The 23,566-nt window shown below is 43.7% G+C and overlaps 1 protein-coding gene across 1 annotated transcript in view; it reads left to right on the top strand.

The window, feature by feature from the left end:
• Nucleotides 1-15,236: 15,236 nt before the first annotated feature.
• The window catches only part of MYRIP (myosin VIIA and Rab interacting protein), a 233,299-nt gene continuing 224,969 nt past the window's right edge, over nt 15,237-23,566 (top strand). The window contains exon 1 of the mRNA XM_055414586.2: nt 15,237-15,509. The gene's annotated coding sequence lies outside the window, so the exon portion shown is untranslated. The remainder of the gene's footprint in view (nt 15,510-23,566) is intronic.

Here is a 23,566-nt window from a genome sequence, read left to right as displayed (position 1 = left end):
CTAAGTGAAAAATACTTCTAGACGTATGTCATATGTATGTATATGTATATGAAATGAAATATGACCACTGGAGTTTTTAAAGACAGATAATTTGAGCACATTTCTCCCTTTAATGCCTCTTTATGTTTTACAGCCTCCCAATATTATGAAGTGTTACTTTTGTAATTATGAAATATGAAAATGCAAAATATGTCAATTAACTATTGTAGTACTACATAGAAAATCATGCTGTCAAAATATTTGCAACCAGAATAAAACAGTTCTCTAGCTCCGCAAGATGTGTCCCTCTTGTATGAATTTTGAAATCAGCATTGCAGTCTGATGGTGATATTCTTCTGTAGACTGCCAGATCTAAGTGAAACTAAATAATTACTGACATCTACAGAATATTCCCTCTATGCCAGACCTTGTTCTAAATAGATCACATGCTTAAATCCACATGATAGTCATAACATCCTATGAGGTAGTTACTATTATTACCACTTTATACAAGAGAAAATTGAAGCACAGAGATTTAAGTTAAGATGGGGTGAAGTCAGACTCCAGAGTTCTTGCTCATGACAACTATTCTAGAGTTCTCGCCTGTCTTGTGAGAGAGGACATTCCAGATACTACTCATCTTGAAAAGGAAGGGCTTCTCAGAGAGAAAAGCAGAACTGTGAGTGCAGAGTTCAAGTAGTCATGAGAAGGCCTTGAACTCCTTCCCTTTGTCTATTCAAAGAGAAGTTCGTCTTGAATTTTAAGGATAGCTGGAGGGGGATGTGGAAAGAAGACTCCAGCACAATCTCTGCCTTATAGGATCCCACTTGTAACAGTGTGTGTCAGTTGCTCAGTCATGTCTGACTCTTTGTGACCCCATGGACTGCAGCCTGCCAGGCTCCTCCATCCATGGAATTCTCCAGGCAAGAATACTCTCCAGGGGATCTTCCCGACTCAAGGATGGAAGCCAGGTATCCTGCATAGTGGGCAGATTCTTTACCATCTGAGCCACTAGGGAAGAACATACAGTACAAGTGTCCAAACTGATATCATAAGACAGGCTGTCTATAGAATACTGGTAATATACTAAAATAAAAGGTTCTATGCTTTTGTAAATTTGAGAATCAGTGGATGAGGAAAAGCTAGAGGTCTGTTGTAGGACTTCTCAGAGCCTTTGTTATGCTCAGGTTATGTTTTAGTATCTATGGAGTATGTATGGTAAACACCATTTTCCAACTTTGTTCAACCACAAAGCATCTTTCTCGTGGACTATCCTCTAATAGTTCCCCAAGTTAATATTCTGTGGAACAAAATTTGGGAAACACTGGTCTCAAATAATAGTACTCTGTTTGCTATAATTTCCAATTTCCTCTGATCTTTAATTTTTAAAAAATCTTATCTCAAGTGTCCTCTGGAGATAAGGAAAGGATTTGTATTCCTGTTTGGATATGTTTATTAGAGGAAGGGTAGCAATCTATTGAGGTCAACATGATAGATAGAGCCACAAGCACCTAAAGGAAATAAATTTTGGTGACAGAATAGGAATGATGTCTAAAATGTCACCCAGTCCTCCAGGATCTCTCTCTCTCCTTATATAGTAAACCCTGGGAGCCTTTTTGTTAATGAAGCAGTGTTTCTTTCCAGTAACATTAATTGAACTTGGTTCACTGAATTGTAGGACTTCCTTAATGATACACGCAGTTACCATTATGGAAGAGCTCATCATTAGAGATTTAAGTCAAAAGACTTGATGGTCAAGTATTCTTTATTCATTCCTCTGCTGATGGACATTTAGGTTGTTTCCATGTCCTGGCTGTTGAAAATACTGTTGCAATAAACATCGGGATGCATATATCTTTTGGAATCATGTTTTTTCCCAGATATATGCTGAAGAGTGGGATTGCTACATCATATATTACTTGTATGTGTAGCTTTTAAGGAACCTCTGCACTGTTCTCTATAGTGGCTGTACCAATCCACATTCCCACCAACAGTGTAAGAGTGTTCCCTTTTCTCTATACCCGCTCCAGCATTTATTGCTCATAAATTTTTTGAAGATGGCTATTCTGATTGATGTGTTGTAAAGCAACTATACTGCAATAAAAATTTTTAAAAAGACAGGATGGCCATTACATAGGAATAATGCTACATTCTCATTTATCATACGGCAAAGAAATAAAGAGAACTTCAGATAACTCAAACGTCAGTGTGGACAGCCCTTCCCAGAGCCTGTTTCCTGCTCATCTTCAAAAATGTTGTAGAGTCTGTAGTGTGTTTCAGTTTTAAGGCCATGCTTGGAAAGATGTTGAAAATTCATGTTAGAAGGGGACGGCCAGGTAAATTACAACTAGAAGCATCACTGTTATTAGCTGATAAATACTAAAAAATGATTTTATAATTGCCTTAAAATTGCAATTGTGGTTTATTTTCAGAATAGCGGAGAGAGAACAAGAATAGCAAAGGGAAAAATAACTGCCAGATGAGCTTAGTGAGTTAGGCCATCCTAGATCATCCAGCCATCAGTCAATTTACTTCCTGAATAGACCGAGCAATACAAGTTGAGCCAGCCCAATTCGAAGAACCATTCAGCCAACCCATAGAATGATGAGCTAAATAAACGCTTACTGTTTTAAGTTGTTAAATTCTGAGACGATTTGTTACACAACAACTAACTAATCAGTATTTGTGGCATGGTGAGGATCTGGGGTCTTTCCCTTGATGACTGAACCCCACTCTGGCTCTTAAGGTCATCACTGATCCTCTGAATTTCAGACAAATCCTGCATCAGGTCCTGTGGCAAACCAACCTCATATCCGCGGCAGCAGTATTGCCCAGTCCCTCCCAGCAGTGGCCTCTACAAGCTTGCTAGCTCTCAACTCCCGGTACCTTCCATACTCTTTCACAGGGAGTATATAGAGATTTACGAATTCCTTCTCTCCTGGATAAGAGCCAAGGGAGTATCAGGGTGCTACCTCCTGCTCTTTCTCACCTTCAGTCTGCCACAACTCCATTTCTATTTGGCAGCAGCTGCTCTGTGTTGCCAGATAGGATCCAAGTGAGGCTGTCTCTTTCTAGAATTCCATATGGGGCTGTGGAAATAAGTTGAGACCATGTAAATAAGAAGCCACCATCACCAGTGCTTGGTAGAATCAAGGCAGGCTGGAGTATAGAAAAGCTTTATGCTAAAAGAAAAAAGGAAAGCTTTAAGTATGTGCTCACTGAAGGTTTTGCTGGCATAGGAAATCTGGCTGCAGTCTAACTAGAAGTGGGGAGTCTATGTGGTTGGTTTGGAAAGCATATTTGGCTTTCTCAGGTTGGTCTTCAGTTGGAAGCTTGAGCAAAAATTAGAAAAGTTGGCCATTATTAGCTTAGTGCTAACTGTTCTATGCCATTTGCTATCGAGTTTGTGTTTTCACTCCCTGAACTGGCTGCTACAGAGGTTATGAGTCAATATTCTACTGTCCTATTTACTGCACCAGTTATTGTCTATTTGTATATTCAGCCTCTCAGTCCCCCTTTTGGTCATCCTTTCACTTGCATGATGTTCAGACCAATTTCAGGAAAGGCTACATATCCAGAGTGTCACTGGCAATTGTTCAATTGTCTCCGTGGTCAACTGTATTGAAAGATCATCCTGACCTTTCTGTTGTTGTAGCATCATGGTGATTTGCTGGCAAGAGAGCAATTTATCCAGTTATGATTCTGGATAAAATGTCTTAGGCCAGTATCGTGATCTCTGACAAAGACAAGAATAATTAACAGTCCCTACTGACTGACTGATAAGATGTCTTAGAACCAAGAACCCAATTGCCCAACCTAGGCCAAGTAAATGAATCCCATTGGCCATGAAAAAAAGCCAAGTAGTTTTTTTCTGAAGGCACTGTATCGCCTGTTCTACTTTGCCTGTTTCATTAATCTAAGTAGAGCAAGAAATGTTAGCAATGCACAGATGCCTCCGTGACTAGCCAACAAGAAATCTAGAGCTGTGCAACTGTTCATCACTAACTTGTGCCAATGAGTTAAGATTGGTCTGTATTTCATTTAGGATGGAGATGGTGATGCTAATAACTTCTGCCAAAGTTAATAAGCTTCTTAGAGTACTTTCTACTTGAATGATTCACACCATTGGGAACACTGCCCTGATTGTTCACATAAACAATTAGTCAGTAATCTCCCCAGTTGGATTGCTTGAATCATCAAGGGTAGGCTCATTTGGGAACTTGCATCTGAGCTGGAATTTTCTAAATTGGTGATATATCGAATTAGGGTCTTCCTGTATAGACAAGTCCTGAAGTGCTTGAGGTATTAGTCTGGGGAAAACAAGATCAGACATCTTAGTTGCAAGGGAAGTAGTACCCAGTAGGGGGCACGTGGAAATCCAGGAGAAAAGGAGCTGTTGGCAACAGGAGATCAGTGACTGAGTTACAGGTTTGGATCTCTATGAATCTCTTCCAGGTGACAAGTAGCTGGCTCATCATTCCATAAAGGTCATTGAATGCAAATGTAGAACCATCTGTAATAATTGGTTCTTTTTCTTCAAGAGAGAACACTGCCAAATTCACATGTTGATTTATTTAAGTTCATTTCATTATGCAGATGCAAAGGCCATTGGCCATGATTCCCTATGATCTTGCTCGATGAGACTGGAATTGTCCAGAGGTTTTTATCATGATGATCATGGTGATGGATGAAATATACAGCAGCCAGTAAGATTCAGGTTAGTGGCGACTATTTGGGTGTTAGAAAGTGTGCTTTGATCTAAAAATTGTAATAACGAGGAGAGAAAGAGGGCCAGGCGGGACGGACAACAACCAGGTAGAAAATGAGAAGAATAAACAAGTAGATGAATAACAAAACAGGAATTAGTCTGGGGTCTTAGCACCATGTCTTGGGCAGAAGCTGTTTACTATCCTAAGTCATCCGCATATTCCAAAGGTCCTACGTCAACTGATTACTTCCAAAGATTGGCTGTGATTAGAGGATTTCTGAGAATCCTAAATGTAAGGTCCCTTACTGGAACAGTCTGCCGGCTTGTCAGCTATCTGGAATTCTGAATTAGAACTGACTCCCTGGAGTTTCACTGCTGTATTTGCTGTTACAGTACCTGATGAGGTCCTTTACAATGAAGTTCAAGAGTAGGTTTTCTCTGATGTCTCTTCTAATACATGAAATCTTCTGGTTTCAGATCATGAGGAGACTGAGGCTGTGTAGGAAGATGTTGCAGGAAGGTAGGTTTAACCTGTTGATCGTAAGATTGAGTGCATGAGTCCCTTGCAACCTTTTGCCATCTCTGCATGCAGCAGGGTAGAATTCCAGAGGTGAAATTTCGAAAGGCCTGGGTCTTCTAGTTACCAGATCGTAGGGGGATAACTGGTGTGTCCCTGAGGGAGTAGATTGTATGGTCATAATCTCTTACAGTTTCATAGTTTCTCTGTGCACATGACTAAATTATCATCTAATTGAATTTTATTGAGAATGCTTTGGGTATGGCTCTTTTGCCCTAATTGGGGGGCCTCTTTTGATTCTTGAGTTTATTGTCAACAGAGGGACTCTGCAAATCCCTTTCTGCGTTAGTTCAATCAGGTTTTGCCATCCAGGCTCTAGCGTATGAGATTTTAACCAACATGTGTACAAGTTAGCATAGTTCAAGTAACCCTGAGACATACGTATCCAAAGGAAGTCTAAATTCTACAAATAGCAACTGGCCTTGTCTGGGTTAGGGAAATTCTGGATTATAACTGTTGATTCAGCTCAGGTCCAAGGCACACCTGACTCATGGGAGGGATGAAGTTTTACAAGCAATAGGTATATGGGTTTTAGGAGAGTTGGTAGGAAAAGGGAGGGGGTCTGGACAAGGGAATGAAGAGGGAGGAGCTGACAGACATGTGGAGATCAGAAGGATAAGGAGGAGGCGGGAGAGCTGGATACAAGCAAGCAACTGGAGGACAGAGTGGGAGCTTTTATTCAGGAAACAAGTCTAGTTTGTTGTTGCTTAAGTTTGTCAGATTGCTTTCAGTGAGGCGACTTTTGGATCAGAATTTCATTTGGCGGCCTCTGCATGAAAAAATACTACCCATTAAAACTGAGAAATCGTAGTCCTTTATTTTCTAAGATGTCTCTCAAATGAACAATTTTGTTCAAGCCAAGTGTTCCCAGGGTGGCTACTGAAGATTCAAATCATCATGAAGTCACGCTATTTAGAACAATAGGTACAAAAATTAGGACTGTGACAAGAGTTCAGCAAAAAGGAGGAGTGTCTTCTGGAGGAGGGGAGAAGCCTGAGACTTAAACGATCCTTTGAGAGCAGGCAACAGTGAATCCAAGTGATGCATGTGTCCCTGTGTGTTAGAACCCCACCCCAACCCCTGCCTGATGGTTGGCTGCCTTTGATCACAGGTGGAAAGCCAAAGAGAACATTCTCTCAGGATAAATGCCAAGCTCACAGAACAAGCAAATGCTATAGAAGACGACCCACAGCCAGTTTTATTTCTAACTTGGCAAAATTTGTTTAACTTGACTCTGGTTTGCTGAGAGCCACACATTTAAGTTTATAGGTCCTGTGCGTATGTTCTGCACTGTGATTCTCCTTCATACACTTGGGACACTTTCAGACGACACAATGCAAAATAGAGCCACAAAAGAGCAACATTGGTTGGAGAAGAATGACCTGATTCCACCAAGGAGGCCAAACAAACAGGACCACTAACAAAACCTAGAGACCAATGAACAAACACCTGAGGAATTCAACACAGAGATGCAGGATTCAGACGCAGGGCTGTCCTGCAATTGGTGAGAATGTGACCAGCCGCAAGCAGCCCCTGTGGGTGTCAAGCCTGCCTGAAGGCTGGGGTCTGTACTGAGGAGCAATGCAGCATGTCTGGGTGGGACCTTTAGGAAAACTGTGGAAATAAACGAAGACCACCAAATGAGAACAGAACAAATAGAAGTTTTTTATTTAAAGCTGTGGTTGGGAGAAATTTAAAGACAAGCAGGGGACTAGGAAAGCTTTATAATGAGAAAAAGGGAAGTCTTCACTCTGATTAGTGGTTGTTGGCATGGGGAAGCTGAAAGTGGGTTAACTAGGAGTAAGGCAGCCTGTATGATTTGTTTGGGTGCGTATTTGGGTTTCTCTTAATTGGAAAGGTCAGTTTTCATTCCAATCCCAAGAAAGGCAATGCCAAAGAATGTTCAAACTACTGCACAATTGCACTCAGTCTCACATGCTAGCAAAGTAATGCTCAAAATCCTCCAAACTAGTCTTTAACAGCACGTGAACTGAGAACTTCTGGATGTTCAAGCTGGATTTAGAAAAGGTAAAGGAACCAGAGATCAAATTGCCAACATCCGTCAGATCATAGAAAAAGCAAGAGAATTCCAGAAAAACATCTGCTTCTGATTCATTGACTACGCTAAAGCCTTTGACTGTGTGGATCACAACAAACTGGAAAATTCTTCAAGAGATGGGAATACCAGACCACCTTGCCTCCCTCCTGAGAAATCTGTATGTAGGTCAAGAAGCAACAGTTAGAGGCAGACATGGAACAACAGACTGGTTCCAAATTGGGAAAGGAGTACGTCAAGACTGTATATTGTCACCCTGCTTATTTACCTTTGATGCAGAATACGTCATGCGAATTGCTGGGCTGGATGAAGCATAAGCTGGAATCAAAATTGCTGGGAAAAATATCAATAATCTCAGATATGCAGATGATACCATCCTTATGGCAGAAAGCGAAGAGGAATTAAAGAACCTCTTGATGAAAGTGAAAGAGGAGAGTGAAAAGCTAGGTTAAAATTCAACATTCAAAAAGCTAAGATCATGGCATCTGGTCCCATCACTTCATGGCAAATAGATGGGCAAACAATGGAAACAGTGAGAGACTTTATTTTTTTTGGACTCCAAAATCACTGCAGATGGTGACTGCAGCCATGAAATTAAAAGATACCTGCTCCTTGGAAAAAAGTTATGACAAACTTATACAGCATATTAAAAAGCAGAGACATCACTTTGTTGACAAAGGTCCATCTAGTCAAAGTCATGGTTTTTCCAGTAATTATGTATGCATGTGAGAGCTGGACCATAAACCAAGCCGAGTGCCGAAGAATTGATGCTTTTAAATTGTGGTGTTGGGGAAGACTCTTGAGAGTCCCTTGGACTACAAAGAGATCCAACTAGTACATCCTAAAGGGAATCAATCCTGAATATTCATTGAAAGGACTGACGCTGAAGCTGAAGCTCCAATACTTTGGCCACCTGATGTGAAGAACTGACTCAGTGGGAAAGACCCTGATGCTGGGAAAGATTGAAGGCGGGAGGAGAAGGGGACAACAGAGGATGAGACGGTTGGATGGCATCACCAACTTGATGGACATGAGTCTGAGCTCGTTCTGGGAGTTGGTGATGGACAGAGAAGCCTGGCATGCTGCAGTCCATAGGGTCTCAAAGAGTCAGACACGACTGAGCAACTGAACTGAACTAATTGGAGACAGGGGCTAAAAAATAAGAAAGTTGGTAGCCACTGACCAAGTTCACTGAGGACTAATTGCTACAGAAGTCGTGGCCTGTCTTCCTGCACTGGCTGCTGGAGAAATCAAGGGTCAGAGTCCTGTTATCATATACGGTCTGGCTGTTGTCCATTTGTATTCAGTCTCTCAGGGGTTCAGCTCTACTAGCTCCTTCTGCAGCAGGGTCCATCTCAAATGTGCTTTCATTTCCATTTTCTCACCACCCTCCCACATTTCTGAAAGGACCAAGAAAAGATTCAGCCTGAGATTCTTGGGAGAGTCAAACAGTGTTTTTCCAGGGTTTTTTGTTCCTTCCAAATTACTCTCTTTCCCTTCTGCAAGAGAGAGTGCTTCTTTTTTTCCTCTCTTCCTATGGAGTAGGAGCTCCCCCTACATTGAGTCCTCTTTTCCCTCATCCTTAGAAATGTTTCTGTTCCGAGTAGGATCCACTTTTCTGTTTCCTGGAGCCAGAAACCTCCAGGCTTTTTCTTAAAGGTGGTGGTGATGCTGGTGGAAGGGGGAGTGCTGAGGCCAGAAACACCTTCCAGCACAGCAATCAGCCTACAGATTCTTCACTTCTGGAAGGAACTTTAAAATACGTGAAAATTCAGGTCACCTGATTAACACACATCGGTATGAATGTTCAGCATGCACAGAAGTCTCTGAACAGTTTTGAATTGTGAATGTGGTGTAAATTTTCCCTGGCATCTTCATTCATTCAGCACATATTTATCCAGCACTTTCCTTGTGCTCAGCTCCGTCCAGGGCGCTTGGAGATACTTGAGAACAAAGCAAATAGCTCTGTCCTCCTATAGCTTACATTCCAGAAGGGGAAGGCAAATAATAAACAGGAAACAGAAAAAGAAAGTCAATAGTGTGTTAAAGGGTGACAAGTCCTATGGAATAAAGAAAATGCAGAGCAGGGTAGGAAGGATCAGGCAGAGGGAAAGAGGGAGGCTTCATCTATCTCCTTTTCTTTGGTGATGCCTGCCTTTGCAATGTCAATAGCAACCTTATTGCTAAGTCTCAGTGAATAAGATCAAGACAATTAAACCAACCCTCAGGGTTTGAGCATTGTTATGAAGAAGATGCATGCTCACACAGAGAGGGCCCAGGCTAAGTTTGTGGGTATTACTGCTAATTTTATTAATCCTTAGCTTAGCTTCAGGCTGAGTCAGCTGCCAAGGATCTGAACTGATTTGAGATTCAGAGAAACAGTGTATCTGATTTGGCTATAGAAGTTATAACCAACTCTGGGCTTCGTCTTAGGGACCCAATTTATAGTAAGAAAAATCCTAACAGGAAAGAATCACAAATCAAGAATTTGTAAGTCAATAATCATCCATATGCCTGTAAAATAATACTGTTATTATCAGTACCTATCAGCAGCATCAGGATCCCTTATTAGATGCCCTAGTCAGAGAATGACAAATTTTCTATTATTACATCTACATTGTCCTTCCAAGATAGAATCAACTTGACTACAGAAAGCAGCAAAGCTTTTTAAAAGCTGTTATTTAGTAGCAAACAAATAGCTGTATAATAAAACATTCATTGTTCTAAAAAATTGGAAATAGTTCTAAAAAAAGAAAGATACAGTACTAGAAACAAATTCTTTTCTCTGCATTTCTATTTCTATTTAGTGCAGTATGGAGCTGTTTCATAACTCAAGATATACATTTGGTCATATGTTTTTTGTTTTTCTAATTCATCACTGAAGAGCAGAAAATTCAATATTTCCAGTTTGAAGTTTTTCACCTGCCTTGAGTTGTCGAAAGATGTGAGTGTATCCTTAGTCCAGTCAGGCTCATATCGTTTCCTCATTCAACAAACAAACTAGATGTGTGTCACAGTACTCTCCTCTCTTGATATCTCAGTGTGGGGCTGTTGAGGGCTGGTCCTGTGTGGCTTGGTTTGTGTAAACTTCTGTGTGAATATAAGTTTTCACTTCTCTAGGATAAATGCCCAAGGCGAAGGTACTGGCTTGTATGATAGGTCTGATTTTAGGTTAGTTTTTTCTTTGATAGGCAAGATGTAGATTTATTAATATAGGATGATTGTGAGAGATGCAAGCCAGCAGGCAAGGGGGGCTCTGCCCCCAAGATTAAGTTGGCTGTGTGTGTGCATGGGTGCTCAGTCGTGTCTGACTCTTTGTGACCCCATGGACTGACACCTGCCTGGCTCCTCTGTCCATGGGATTTCCCAGGCAAGAATACTAGAGTGGGTTGCCATTTCCTCCTCCACTGATTTTAGTTTTAAAACAAATAGCCAAACTCTTTTCTAGAGTGGTTGCACCATTTTACATTCCAACCAGCAATGCCTAAGTGATACGATTTCTCTGTCTTTTCCTCCAGCATTAGGTGTCACTGTTTTTTATCTTACCCATTCTGATAGGTGAGGCTTCCCTTATTGCTCCGTTGGTAAAGAATCTGCCTGCAATGCAGGAGACTCTGGTTTGATTCCTGGGTTGGGAAGATCCGCTGGAGAAGGGATAGGCTACCCAATCCAGTATTCTTGGGCTTCCCTTATGGCTCATCTGGTAAAGAATCCGCCTGCAATGCAGGAGACTCTGGTTTGATCCCTGGGTTGGGAAGATCCCCTGGAGAAGGGAAAGGCTACCCACTCCGGTATTTTGGCCTGGAGAATTCCATGGACTATGCAAAGAGTCGGACATGACTAAGCAACTTTCACTTACACTATTCTGATAAGTATGTAGTGATATCTTATTACAGTTCTACTTTACAGTTTCCTAACTGCTAACGATGTCGAGCATCTCTTCATATGCTTATTTGCCAACTACATATAGTAATATCTTGATGTCTTTTGCCCATTTTAAAACTGGATTATTTGGGGGTTTATATTGCCAAATGTTGAGAGTTCTTTACACATTCTAGATACAAGTCCTTTGTCAAATGTTATATGTCAAATGTTCCAGGTGCCCAGAGGAAACAAAGAAGTGATGTGGTCCCAATCTCAATGCATTTCCAGTCTAGTTGGGAAGACTGGAGATATATCCAGATAACTAATATTACATAACAAGGGCTAAGTGGCATTGAAGAGGGAGAGATACATTTTTTTGGAAAATCAGATAGCATGCTTTGGCTGATAGGGAAGTAGTAGGTGAAGGTCTCTCCATTTTTATGCCAGAATGCCACAAAACAGCATAGAAATTTCCCTTATAAGCTAATTTTTACCCAGGTTAAAAATTACAATTTTTAGATAACATATTAAATCTCATTATGTGCAATTTCATATACACTGTGTCAATTAATAACAATCTTATATCAATTAATAACAATTAAGGGCACTGGAGAGGATTACACTCTACTTTACAGGTAGAAATCTGGGATTCAGCAAAGTTAAGTAACTTGCCCAAGGTCACAAAGGTCAGACTGGCACCCTGGTCTTGTGATTCTTTTAATTCTATCCAGAATCTTCCTAAGATATGTCCTTTCCTGCCAGTATAAACTCATCAATCTTATGGCTAAGAAATGGACTATTTGATTCTCATTTTATTTTTTATTTTCTTTTTATTGGGGGCTAATTATTTTACAATATTATATTGGTTGGTTTTGCCATACATTGACATGAATCTGCCCCGGGTGTACATGAGTTCCCCCTCCCGAACCCCCCTCCCACGTCCTTCCTCCCCTTATCCTCCCTTTAAAAGAAGACGCAACACATTTCCTTGGTGCACAGAAGTCAACAAGCTCTTCTTGATAAAGGAAAGATCCATTAAAACTCTTACAGTGGTCAAGATCATGCAGAAAATGGAAAAGCAAGCACGGCTGCTGAGCCATGAGGGGCAAAAGAAGAGATAGACATTGCTGGAACTCAGTAGAGTTTTGCTGGATGACAGCTCAGGATGGAGTCATCAAGGAGGTAGTATTTCAGGTCATCTTGTTATCAGTTCATTGTTAGCCAAATCATCTTCAAATGCCAAACCTTTCCTGGGGAATGCTTTTAAAAGATCAACAAGAGCTCTGCTCTGGTGAAGAACGAAAGTGACCTGTTTCTGACCGGAAAGTGGAAGTGTTAGTCGCTCAGTCCTGTCCGACTCTGCCTCTCCATGGACTGTAGCCCACCAGGCTCCTCTGTCGATGGAACTCTCCAGACAAGAATGCTGGAGTGGGTTGCTGTTCGCTTCTCCAGGGGCTGTACCTGACTCAGGGATTGAACCTGGGTCTCCGGAATTGTGAGCAGATTGTTTCCCTTGTGGCTTAGCTGGTAAAGAATCCACCTGCAATATGGGAGACCTGGGTTCGATCCCTGGGTTGGGAAGTTCTCCTGGAGAAAGGAAAGGCTACCCACTCCAGTATTCTGGCCTGGAGAATTCCATGGACTGTATAGTCCATGGAGTCACAAAGAGTCGGACACAACTGAGCGATTTTCACTATTTACCGTCTAAGCCACCAGGGAAGCCCCAAAGGACAACAAATAGGGAACTGGGGCTCTTTCTCACTCATAATATCTCTGGAAATCCATCTGTACTTTCTTCCTGTTTTATTTGTGACCTTGCCCAAATCACTGAACTATTCCGTACTTATTTGTCTTTCTTTTAAAATGTTTATAACTTAGGGAAGATGTTAGGACCTTGATTCTGAAACAGTCTGTAAAGAGGTAAATTTACATATTAGGTCAGTTTTGCAAATACCTGTATGACATCGAATAACCTTTGAAGCCAGCCCCCATTCTGTCATGATACAGCCACTGGCAGGCCATATGTGGAGAGTAATGCTTTCACATTCTACATGCTAAACTTTACCCTGCTGACCTGGGATCCAGCTGCAGAAGCAGAGGTCTTCATAACGTCTGCACATAAATGAACACGAGCATTAACATGTGGCTGACCAGTGACCAGTCATGAGCCACCTGCAAACATATGGGCGAATTTACCCCCAACACAGTGTCCATCTCATTGTCTCTGCCAACAGTCAGAATCCCCCCAGCAGACAAGCAGAATACCCAAGTCCCAGACTATTCAAGGGGTAAAGCATGACTGAAACAGGACAAACGAGTCTTCGTGGGCGGTTTAATGTGCATTCTGGGAAAGAAAAGACTGCCTCCTTCTTGAACTCTGACCACTGAGAAGACAAGACTGAAGCTGTCAGCGGCCACCATGGAGTAAGTCAGTTTAACAATGAAGCCCACAGTGAAAAGCAGAGAGAAGAGGAGGAGGGAGACAGGAAGTAAGAGTCGGGGCTGAGATTGCAGTTCTACTTCTGACATCACTTGAGAGTCCCTGAATTCATCTGCACCTGTAGTTTGACCTACCATTTTGTATAACAAAAGGTAAAAATAAGAACATTAGAGAAATACATTTGGTTGCAGATTCTCTCTAGGAAGGTACTCACGAAAGTGACAGCAATGGCTGCCACCAGGAAGCGAACTTGAGAGGCTGGGAGATAAGGGTGACAGAGAGTCTTGTTAACTTTGTATTCATTTGCACCGTTATATTTTCATACCACTGCTAATGCTAATTAAGCACAGATAAGTAAAATTAAAATTGAATGTAAATAAAACAGAAAACACAAACTTTCTTTCACTTTACTAGTTTGTGGGTAAATAAAATCGGTTTGAGAGAGGAAACCAGGTCTTCAGAGAAAACAACTCCTTTACCTTCCAAGTTCCCTTCTTAAAGGTGTTTTTTTTTGGGGGGGGGAGGCTCAGCACACAGCAAATGAGCCGTCCATTTCTACTGCGCAAATTTACACGGAGAGAAGAGGCTCCTGAGAAAAGATTCCCAGGGTTTTAGGAATCAAGCTACTTTATCAGAATAAAGGTCTTTCGCTGCGACTTCCGTCCTGCAGCGAAAATTCACAATGTAACAGCCGAGTTGTTGGGGCTGAGGCCGTCCGTCTTAGAAAGATTCCGGGTCCTGTGCCCTAATGGATGCAAAAGCAACGAAGCCCTGGCCTGGAGGGGAATCTTTCAACTCCCAGTCTTTCTTCCGGCGTCTGGAACTCCAGGCAAGAGCCCAAATGCAGTCCTCACTGGCAGCAATCGCTGGGCATCCCTTGACAGTGCGAGCTCGCTAACCCAGCGGTGCGGCAGCTACGGGCTTTGGGGCATTTGGGAACGCAAAAGCCTGGGGACTGCGAGCTCTCTGAGCCAAGCGTCAGACCAGTCAATGCGCGTTGAACGAAGGAGCATCGCTAGCGCAGTAAATTCAGGAAAGAACGAAAGGAACCCAGAGCAGGGGATGGGTCACCACGGTGACTTTCAATACCCGGGCTCTGTGAGGTGAGGAAGAGCTGTCTTTGGAGACCCGCCGGCTTCGGTGAGGCTGGGAAGGGAGGGCGCCCACACTCTGGAAGCCACGCCGGGCCGGGATTCGGGTATCAGTCACTCGGAGGTCAGGGAGGGTCTGGTCACCCGGAGTGTAGGGGCAGGAAAACTCTTATTCCACGGCCGGGGATGACCTGGGGTCTGTCTGGGAACTCTGCGGCCGAGGCCCCAACACCGCACGCGGCGGGTGAGCGGGGGACGCGCGGCTGCGACCCCAGCGGGCAACCCGAGCCCCGCCTCCTGCTGCGCCCCGCCCCGCCCCTCCGGCGCGTGCCGCCTGCGTGCGGGGAGGCGGGCCTGAGCCGCCCGCTGGGCCGGCACCCCGGCCCCAGCGCAGGCGCGAGCACGCGCCCCCTCCCGCCCGGTGCCCCGCACGCGCCCCCGCTGCCGGCGCCTCTGATTGGCCACCGGCCCGGCCAGCAGGTGTCGGCTGGGGCTGCGGCCCCGCTGGCCCTGGCTGCCTGCGGCGCGGGCGCCTCCCTCGCACCCGCTCCCGCCTCCCGCGCCTGCTCTGGGCTCCCGCTGCGGCTGCGGTTCTGGCGGCCGAGCCCCCGCGGCGGCGCTGCAGCTCAGATCTGCCGCGCCGACAGACCCGCGCCCCTGCCTGGCTGCTCGCAGCTTCCTAATCCACGCGGTGCGCTGCGGCAGGTGCCCCAGGCATCCCAAAGCGCCGTGGCCCGAGCCCGGAGGCCATCGATGACCCCGGTCACGTACCTACTCTAGCCCGGCCACCCCGTGTGAGTACCGTCCCCTCCTCTGGCAGCTTTGCGCCATTCTGCTCCTGATGTTGCCGCAACTTCGGGGGTGGGTGTATGGAGGTGTTTCTCATGTCCCCGTAGTACACCCCGTGCGTGTCCTGAGCCAGGGCCCCGGGGCTCGGCCAGTCAGCCTCTGCGGAGGGCATGGGGGTGGGGCATCAAACTTGCTAGGGGGTCGTCACAGAATCCGGACCACCTTCTTCCTGCCGCTGGGTCGGAGCTCAGCTCTGCATTTCCTTCGAGGTTTGCGATTCCACTGGCCACGTAGCTCTTGGGCTGCGGTTCACCGCTCACCCACTACGCTCCTTAAACCATCGGGTAAGCGCCGGGAGCAGCCCAGCGTGGCCGACTTGATTCTTCCCACTCTTAATTTCTGTAAAATGGGACTAATCGGGGACTTGCTCAAGGTCGTGGCCAGTACACAGTCTAAGAACCGGAGTCGATTGGAGTCTGGCAGGGTTCTCGGACTGCTTGGGGAGGGTTGGCTGTTGCAGGTCTGGGAGTGCTCACTTCAGCTTCACCCCCACCCCACCCCCTTCTCCTTCCTGCTCCCTCCCCTCCAACTCCGCTGCTTTTGGAGAAGTCAGGAGCCAATTCTAAGGCATCTAATTCTAAGGTTAGGAGGTAGCCGAGCGGGGCCTATGGGGAGTGCAGAACAGAACGGTCCCGTGTTGGAAACCCAGGGACCTGCAGCATTAGCAGCATCCCCTCCCTTCCCGGTAACTTAATTTACTAACGTCCCCGCAGAGTAGGGGAATTTGCTGGGTGCCTGAAAATTCCCCTGCTAGGGTCAGCCCTGTTCCGTTTCCTTCTCCCAAATAAACCCTATCCCCAGGGTAAGTATCCGAGAGACTCGAACTGCACACACCAGTCTGGGTCCCAGGACTTCCTAAGAGAAACTGTAGGCTCTGTGCTGGGCTCCCATCTGCTCTTGGAAAATGCTTTACGCCTGGATTATTTCTGCCCGCTTCACTCCCTACCCCTTGATCTTGATGTTTCCCACTTTCCCAGAGGAAGGTGGAGCCTAGTCTCAGAATGTATGTAAATATCGCTGCACAGCTCCGGTGGGGCTATGTGGGCGGTTCTCAGAGCTTCGGGCGGAGGGAAGGGTCGCCCGGTCTCTGCTGACATTATCACCCTGTCCCTCCAACTCAGTCTCCCCTACCCCACCTCAGGGATAAGATGACCACATAGGTAGCTTTGTGATATCTGACAAACATCTTGGAGCCTCAACTTTTAAAATCGATACAATGGGATAATTCTGCCCCCTACCTTCCCAAAGCCGCTGGGGTTCAGGGTATCTGATAGATGTGAAAGTAAAAGGAAGACAGTCCAAGAGGATCTGAGCTGTAGATGGAAATGGGGGTGATTCCAATATATTTCACAGCAACTTTGGGACTATATTCATAGGTCTAAAAACCCTTCTTTCCCAACAAATTCAGTTTAAGACTTTGAAAATACTAGTTTCCATCTTCCTGTTGCTAATTCCTTGTCTGGCCATGGACAGCCCCCTCTTGCCTCATTACCTACCCTCCCCCCATCTGTGGTTTGTCTCTATGGGCTGAAAGCTGGCTGCCCTCTGTGGGTCTGGGGGATGTGTCTGGAGTTGGGAGTTGAGTCTGGTGGTGGGGCAAAGCATGTGTGTGTGTGTGGGCTGTTTCTGTGGAGATGGTGTGTATCTCTGTGGCAGGATTCTCTTCCTGGCCTAGGTGTTGTGTGTGGAGGCGGAGGGGGAGTGGTCTGCTTCAGGATCTGAGAAAGTCAACTGTTAACCACCCTCAGCAATTTAAGCTAACAGTGGTATTGATTGTGTTCTGTCTCCTTCCTCCCTGTCCAGAGGGACGGAAGGAGAGCTCGTCTGTGGCCATGGCCCTTAGAGCAATTGATACACAGCCTGAAGTGCCTCCTGGAGAAGTAGGCATGCCCCTCATTTTGCCCTCCTGGTTATTATTGTGTTTGTCTCAAAGGCAAGGTAAGGAGAGTTGACTGAATGGTCAGACCTTTCTGGGATACTGTCATCTCAGAAAACTGCACAGATCTGAAGATTTTCACAAACTGAACACACCTATGTAACAAGTGCCCAGATTAAGACCTAGAATATTCCCAGCTTCCAGATTATCCCCTGCAGAAACTATCAGTTCCCTTCCCCTGAAGGTAAACCACCATCCTGCTTAGTTTTGTCAGATCAGTTTTATTTTTTATTCTTATTATTATGTATCATTTTAGTTTCAAAACCACTTGATGGTTTTCACCTCCTTTTTTAAAATATATGCAAACCAAAGGTAATTATACCTAAGCTAGTCCAAAAAACTCGAAGGAAGAATTTGGTCTTAAGATCTGGGTGGAATCTGATCTGGTTGTCCCCAGACAGTCTGATCATCAGTTCTTGGGTGATGTAACAATCCCAACCCCACATATAACAGTGCTGACACTGAGGATGGTTTACTCATAGAGCGTATTTGACTAATGCAAATCCAAAATGGCGATAATAAAATATGAATGAAGAAAAGATATGAGTGAATTCATTTGACATATGAAAATAGAAGTATTTTGAATTCCTCAAAGTTAGAAGTTGGTGAAGAAGTGCCGCATTTCAAGACTGAGTGAATTATGAACTGTTTGTGCTGCTGCCACATGGTGGCGCCACATGGGCTGGGTAACTGAAACACCCACCATCCTTTCTGAGATCCTCAGGAAGCAGTCCCAGGAACAAAATTCCTCAGCCTCTCCAAAAGTGATTTACAAAAGTATCGCCAAAAGTGATTGACAAATACTGTGGTTTTTCCTGTATCTGGCAGACAGGCTTCCTCTCTGGTGCCTGCTACTAAGTCCTGGAATAGATCCCTATCCCAGCTTTGAGAAGGGCGACTTTTGGGTTAGAGGCAGTCGTGTGTTGGAGGTGAGTGGACCTGAGACACTGTTGCCTTTTCTTTAATACTATGAAGCTGCAGTATGTCCTTGGAATTCTAAAGGGGTCAACCAAAAAGCTAACTTAGGTGCGTTGTGATCTTTTTGGTCTCATTTCACCCCACAATTCTTCCAAGGGTGTGAGATAAGGAGTTCTTTATCTCGAGTCAGGTAGCTCTCTTGACAGAGTACTGTCTGTGCTGAACTCGGAAGAATCAGTAGACCTGACTGTAGCCAAACTGCTGCTAGAAAAAATGCCCTGTGTTCCACAGGGAGGGGGCCAAGTCACAGGGGAAACCCGCTGGGGCTGGGCGTGTTGGGTCCAGCTGTGGAGAGGGCTAAGTGGGCCCGTTTAGCACCCTCCTCCCGTCCCCTGCCGTCACCATCAGCATGACTGCGACTGTCCAGAAGACCTTGTGCGTGTGACGGCTGCTGAGATGCTGAGTGTTTGCATATGCTGGACTCTATGTATGTATTCACTTACTGTTCCAAACAGGAGGAGAGTGATGTTCTCATTTTATTGATGAAGGTCCTGGGCCTTAACAATTAAGCACTCTTCAGTTTTCACACTGTGTGAGCCAGTCTCTCAGACAGCTTCCCTAGCTGAGCTGTACCCTCTGCAGGGTGAGAGGAGTCTTGCATAATCCTCCTGTCCTCTCTGGCACCTGGGATAGCAGGTTGTAACTTCTTGTTACAGCTTCTTGTGGTAGCTTCTTGAGTCCAAGTATGGGATTGCCATACATAAATAGAAGCTTCTCTGCTGAGGAAGGGGGAAATCCACATAGTGAGGAATGGGGGTTTGGAGCTGAGTCCATGCGGCCTGTAACACAGAGGCTAAGTGTATGCCTGTCAGAATGTGTAGTCTCATTTTGTGTTTAAAATTTTATGTACACTAAAGGAGATCAGTCCTGTGTGTTCACTGGAAGGACTGATGCTGAAGCTGAAACTCCAGTACTTTGGCTACCTCATGCGAAGAGTTGACTCACTGGAAAAGACTCTGATGCTGGGAGGGATTGGGGGCAGGAGAAGGGGATGACAGAGAATGAGATGGCTGGATGGCATCACCGACTCAATGGACATGAGTTTGGGTAAACTCTGGGAGTTAGTGATGGACAGGGAGGCCTGGCATGCTGCGATTCATGGGGTCCCAAAGAGTCGGATACGACTGAGCGACTGAACCGAACTGAACATGGAAATTAGACTCACAGATGCAAAAAACCAAACTTACAGTTACCAAAAGGGAAACTGTGAGGGGAGATAAATTAGGCATTTAGGATTAACAGATACATACTACTATATATAAAATAGATAAACAGCAAGGACCTACTACTGTATAGCTCAGGGAACTATATTCAATACCTGTAATAACCTATGATGGAAAAGAATCTGAAAAAGAATATATATGTATGTGTCTGTATAACTGAATCACTCTGCTATACACCTGAAATGAATGCAACATTGCAGATCTACTATACTTCATTTATAAAAAAAGATGCTCCCAGAAGAACTCCATGTTTACCTGGAGGATTGAAGGTGGAAGGGAGAAATGCATAGAGACTACTGGTGTCCATCCATTAATAAAATGATGTATTAAAAATTGAAACAATAAACAGGGACTTTCTTGGTTGTCTAGTGGTTAAGACCCCGTGCTCCCAATGCAGCAGTCCTGGATTCGATCCCTGGTCAGGGAACTAGAGCCTACATGCCACAGCCAAAGATCCTGCATGCCACAACTAAAGATCCTGTGTGCCAGAGCTAAGACCTGGTGCAGCCAAACAAATAAAAATAAATATAAAAAGCCACAAACAGATACATTATAAAAAAATTATAGGTTTCCTTGGTGGCTCAGTGGTAAAGACTCTGCCTGCCAATATAGGAGACACAGGTTCAATCCCTGATCCCAGAAGCTCCCACGTGCCACAGAGCAGCTAAGCCCATGCCCCACACCTGCTGAGCCTGTGCTCTAGAGCTGTGTGCCACAACTCCTGCAGCCCGTGGACCGTAAAGCCCATGCTCTGCAACAAGAGAAGCCACCTCAGTGAGAAGCCTGCGTGCCACACCTAGAGAGTAGCCCCTGCTTACCACAGCTTGAGAAAATCCCTTTTGCTATTGTAAAAAGTATTGCAGGGAATATTCTTGATAGGCTCTTGTAGAAATGTACAGGAGTGTGTCTAAGGCATATATCCCCAAGAGTTGAGTAACTGGGTGATAGGATATACTTGCATAAGCTTCTTGCTGTTGCTTCAGCCCTTTGAGGTTTTGCAAGTTGCCCTTTAGAGCTGCTGTATCGCTTTACATTCCCACCAACACTGTCCTGGAGTTCTTTGTACGCCTGTATCTTTGGCTGAGCCTGACATTAATTAGATGTTTTAATTTTGGTTAATTTTATAACCATGCAATGTATTTCACTGCTTTTCTTTTGCATTTCCCAAATGGCACCCCACTCCAGTACTCTTGCCTGGAAAATCCCATGGATGGAGGAGCCTGGTCGGCTACAGTCCATGGGGTCGCGAAGAGTCCGACACGACTGAGCGATGGCATGACATGACATAGAGAGCTTTTAAAAATGTTTTGATTTCCAAGTTTCTTTTCTGTACATCACCATTTTTTAGTAAATAAAACTTTTAGATCTTAAAACTCATTTGACATTTGTATTTCTGTACTGTGTGAGGCAGGGATCTAATGTTTTCCATGTTGAAAACCATTACCACATTATCACTGAATATTTAACTATTTTCTCATTTATTTTGTTGCCACCTTTGCCATATACCAATTTTGGTTTGGTGTTTTTTTTTTTTTTTTCCCCTGGATCTCTTTCTTAACTCTGTTCTGTTCTATTAATCTTTCTGTGATTCCTGAGCTAATATAACTTTCATTTAATTATTAAAGTTTTATAATAAATCTTCCCTTCTTAGCCTTTTTCTTCAAAATTGTCTTGGCTATTCTTGATCCTCTAGGCTTCAAATGAGTTTTAGGATCTGTCCTAAATATCACTTCTTATGAAAAAGACTGTTATCACAATTTGGTAAAATAGAAAATGAAAATGTGTTCTCTTCTTTTTCTTCAAATATAGTGCTAATCAGGCTTTTTAATTTCTCGTTATTTAGTCTGAAATTTTGGTCCCCACCTTAAGTGGGTTTACTCTAAGTAACTCTTCTGTGGTACCAAAGATCCTTGAATAATAAGGATCAGATGAATATAATTCTTTTAAACACAAATGAGAATTTTTTTAACTCAACAAAATGTGAGCAGCATTAAGGTCAATGATTATTCTTCTGTGTCTTTATTTTTATCCTCTTAATCATCCACTTCATCTGTGTATTGTAATTTAGTCAACAAAATCATTCTTTCAAAACATTTAGCACTTTATACTTTTTAATTATAGCCTAATCTTTGCTGATGCTCGGAAAGGTTGGGGGCGGGAGGAGAAGGGGACGACCGAGAATGAGATGGCTGGATGGCATCACCGACTCTGTGGACATGAGTTTGAGTGAACTCCGGGAGTTGGTGATGGACAGGGAGGCCTGGCGTGCTGTGATTCATGGGGTCGCAGAGTCGGACACGACTGAGCGACTGAACTGAACTGAATCTTTGCACCCATTTTTGTTTTCTTAGGATGAATTATTTTGTCAAAATTTACTTACTTTTCTTTAAATATTTGATACATATTGCCAAATGACCCTCTAGGAAAGTGTATAAATTCGTATTGCTACCGGTAGTGTGTGAGTGGGCCAGATCCCCAGGCCTTGTTAGTGAGAGACATAATTATTCATCAGCTTTGTTAATTTCATAGGCAAAGGGAAAAAAAGAATCTTATTTTTACTTTGCTTTTCTTTTCTAGTGGGACAGAATATACTTTCATGTTTATTCATAGCCCACTTTGCTACAGAATTTTCCATAAGGGTGGTTTCTCTTTTACTTTCTGTGAAAGAATCTTGCATTATCACTTAGTGTTTTTGAGAGAACTATTGGATTGTTTTATACAGATTATGTTCATATTTTTTAACTGTTAAACATCATTCCATCATATGAAAACACCGTATTTTACAAATCTGCCTCCTCCATGATGGATTTTAGCTTGTTTCTGTAATTCTTCTGTGGCTGTGACACAGATGTGTGCAGTAAATGTCTTTGAAATGTATCCATGCATATCAAAAGAAATTCTTGAGAATGTATGCCCAAAAGTAGAACTGAAGGGTCATATTTATAATATAAACTTACATATTTACATATGTAATATACATATATTATTTATATATAAACTTTACTATCTGGTGCCAAATTGCTCCCCAAATGGTTATACTCACTTAAACATCCCTAGCAGTGTCTATGACAGTATCTGTCACTTTAAGGAAATAATAATAATACTAGAGACATAGGAACAAAGATGCTAAACTGAAAGTATGCATGTGTGTTTGTAGTATATATAAATATCAAGTTCATTTAGAAATCTCAGTTCTTTTTTACCTTTTCATTTTGAATCCTGCATCATATAAATGATTAAGTATGTAAGTCATAAACACCATGTAAATATTTACTTGGCTTAGGAGAAGTTTAAAAGGTGAGTGATTTTTGCTGCTGCTGCTAAGTCACTTCAGTCGTGTCCAACTCTGTGTGACCCCATAGACGGAAGCCCACCAGGCTCCCTGTCCCTGGGATTCTCCAGGCAAGAACACTGGAGTGGGTTGCCATTTCCTTCTCCAAGTGATTTTTACAGTGCCATTATTCAGGGCAGTCTATTAAATGGGGTGAGCACTTGACAACCAGAAAGGCACCTCCGCCCAGCTCTTTGACTCTCCACCCAGGGCAGGCATTCTAGCCTTCATCTCCTCTTTTAAAATTTAGTAGACCTTGGTTGGTGAGCCTGAGATAATAATGTACCATTAACACCAAGTTGCTAATGACCTTATGCGATCCAGAACAGCCTGAAACCACCAGATGGTTCTTGAGGAAAAGGCTCAAAGACAGATTTATTTGGGGACGGGCTGGTTACTTTACTGCCGGAAACCTCGCTCATTTCAGACTTAACTCTGAGAATCGATTCCGTGTTTGTGTAGAGAGAGTCAAAAGAGTTTTATGAAACTGCCTAAAATAAATGCTGTTTGAAAACCGCTCTTCGTGTTGTATTC

The sequence above is a fragment of the Moschus berezovskii genome, chromosome 24 (assembly GCF_049115385.1).
Source record: "Moschus berezovskii isolate FMDL1 chromosome 24, NW_MosBer_1.0, whole genome shotgun sequence".
NCBI classification, from domain to species: Eukaryota; Metazoa; Chordata; class Mammalia; order Artiodactyla; family Moschidae; genus Moschus; species Moschus berezovskii.
Note: the sequence above shows the minus strand (reverse complement) of the source record. Positions and strands in the feature narration are given on the sequence as shown.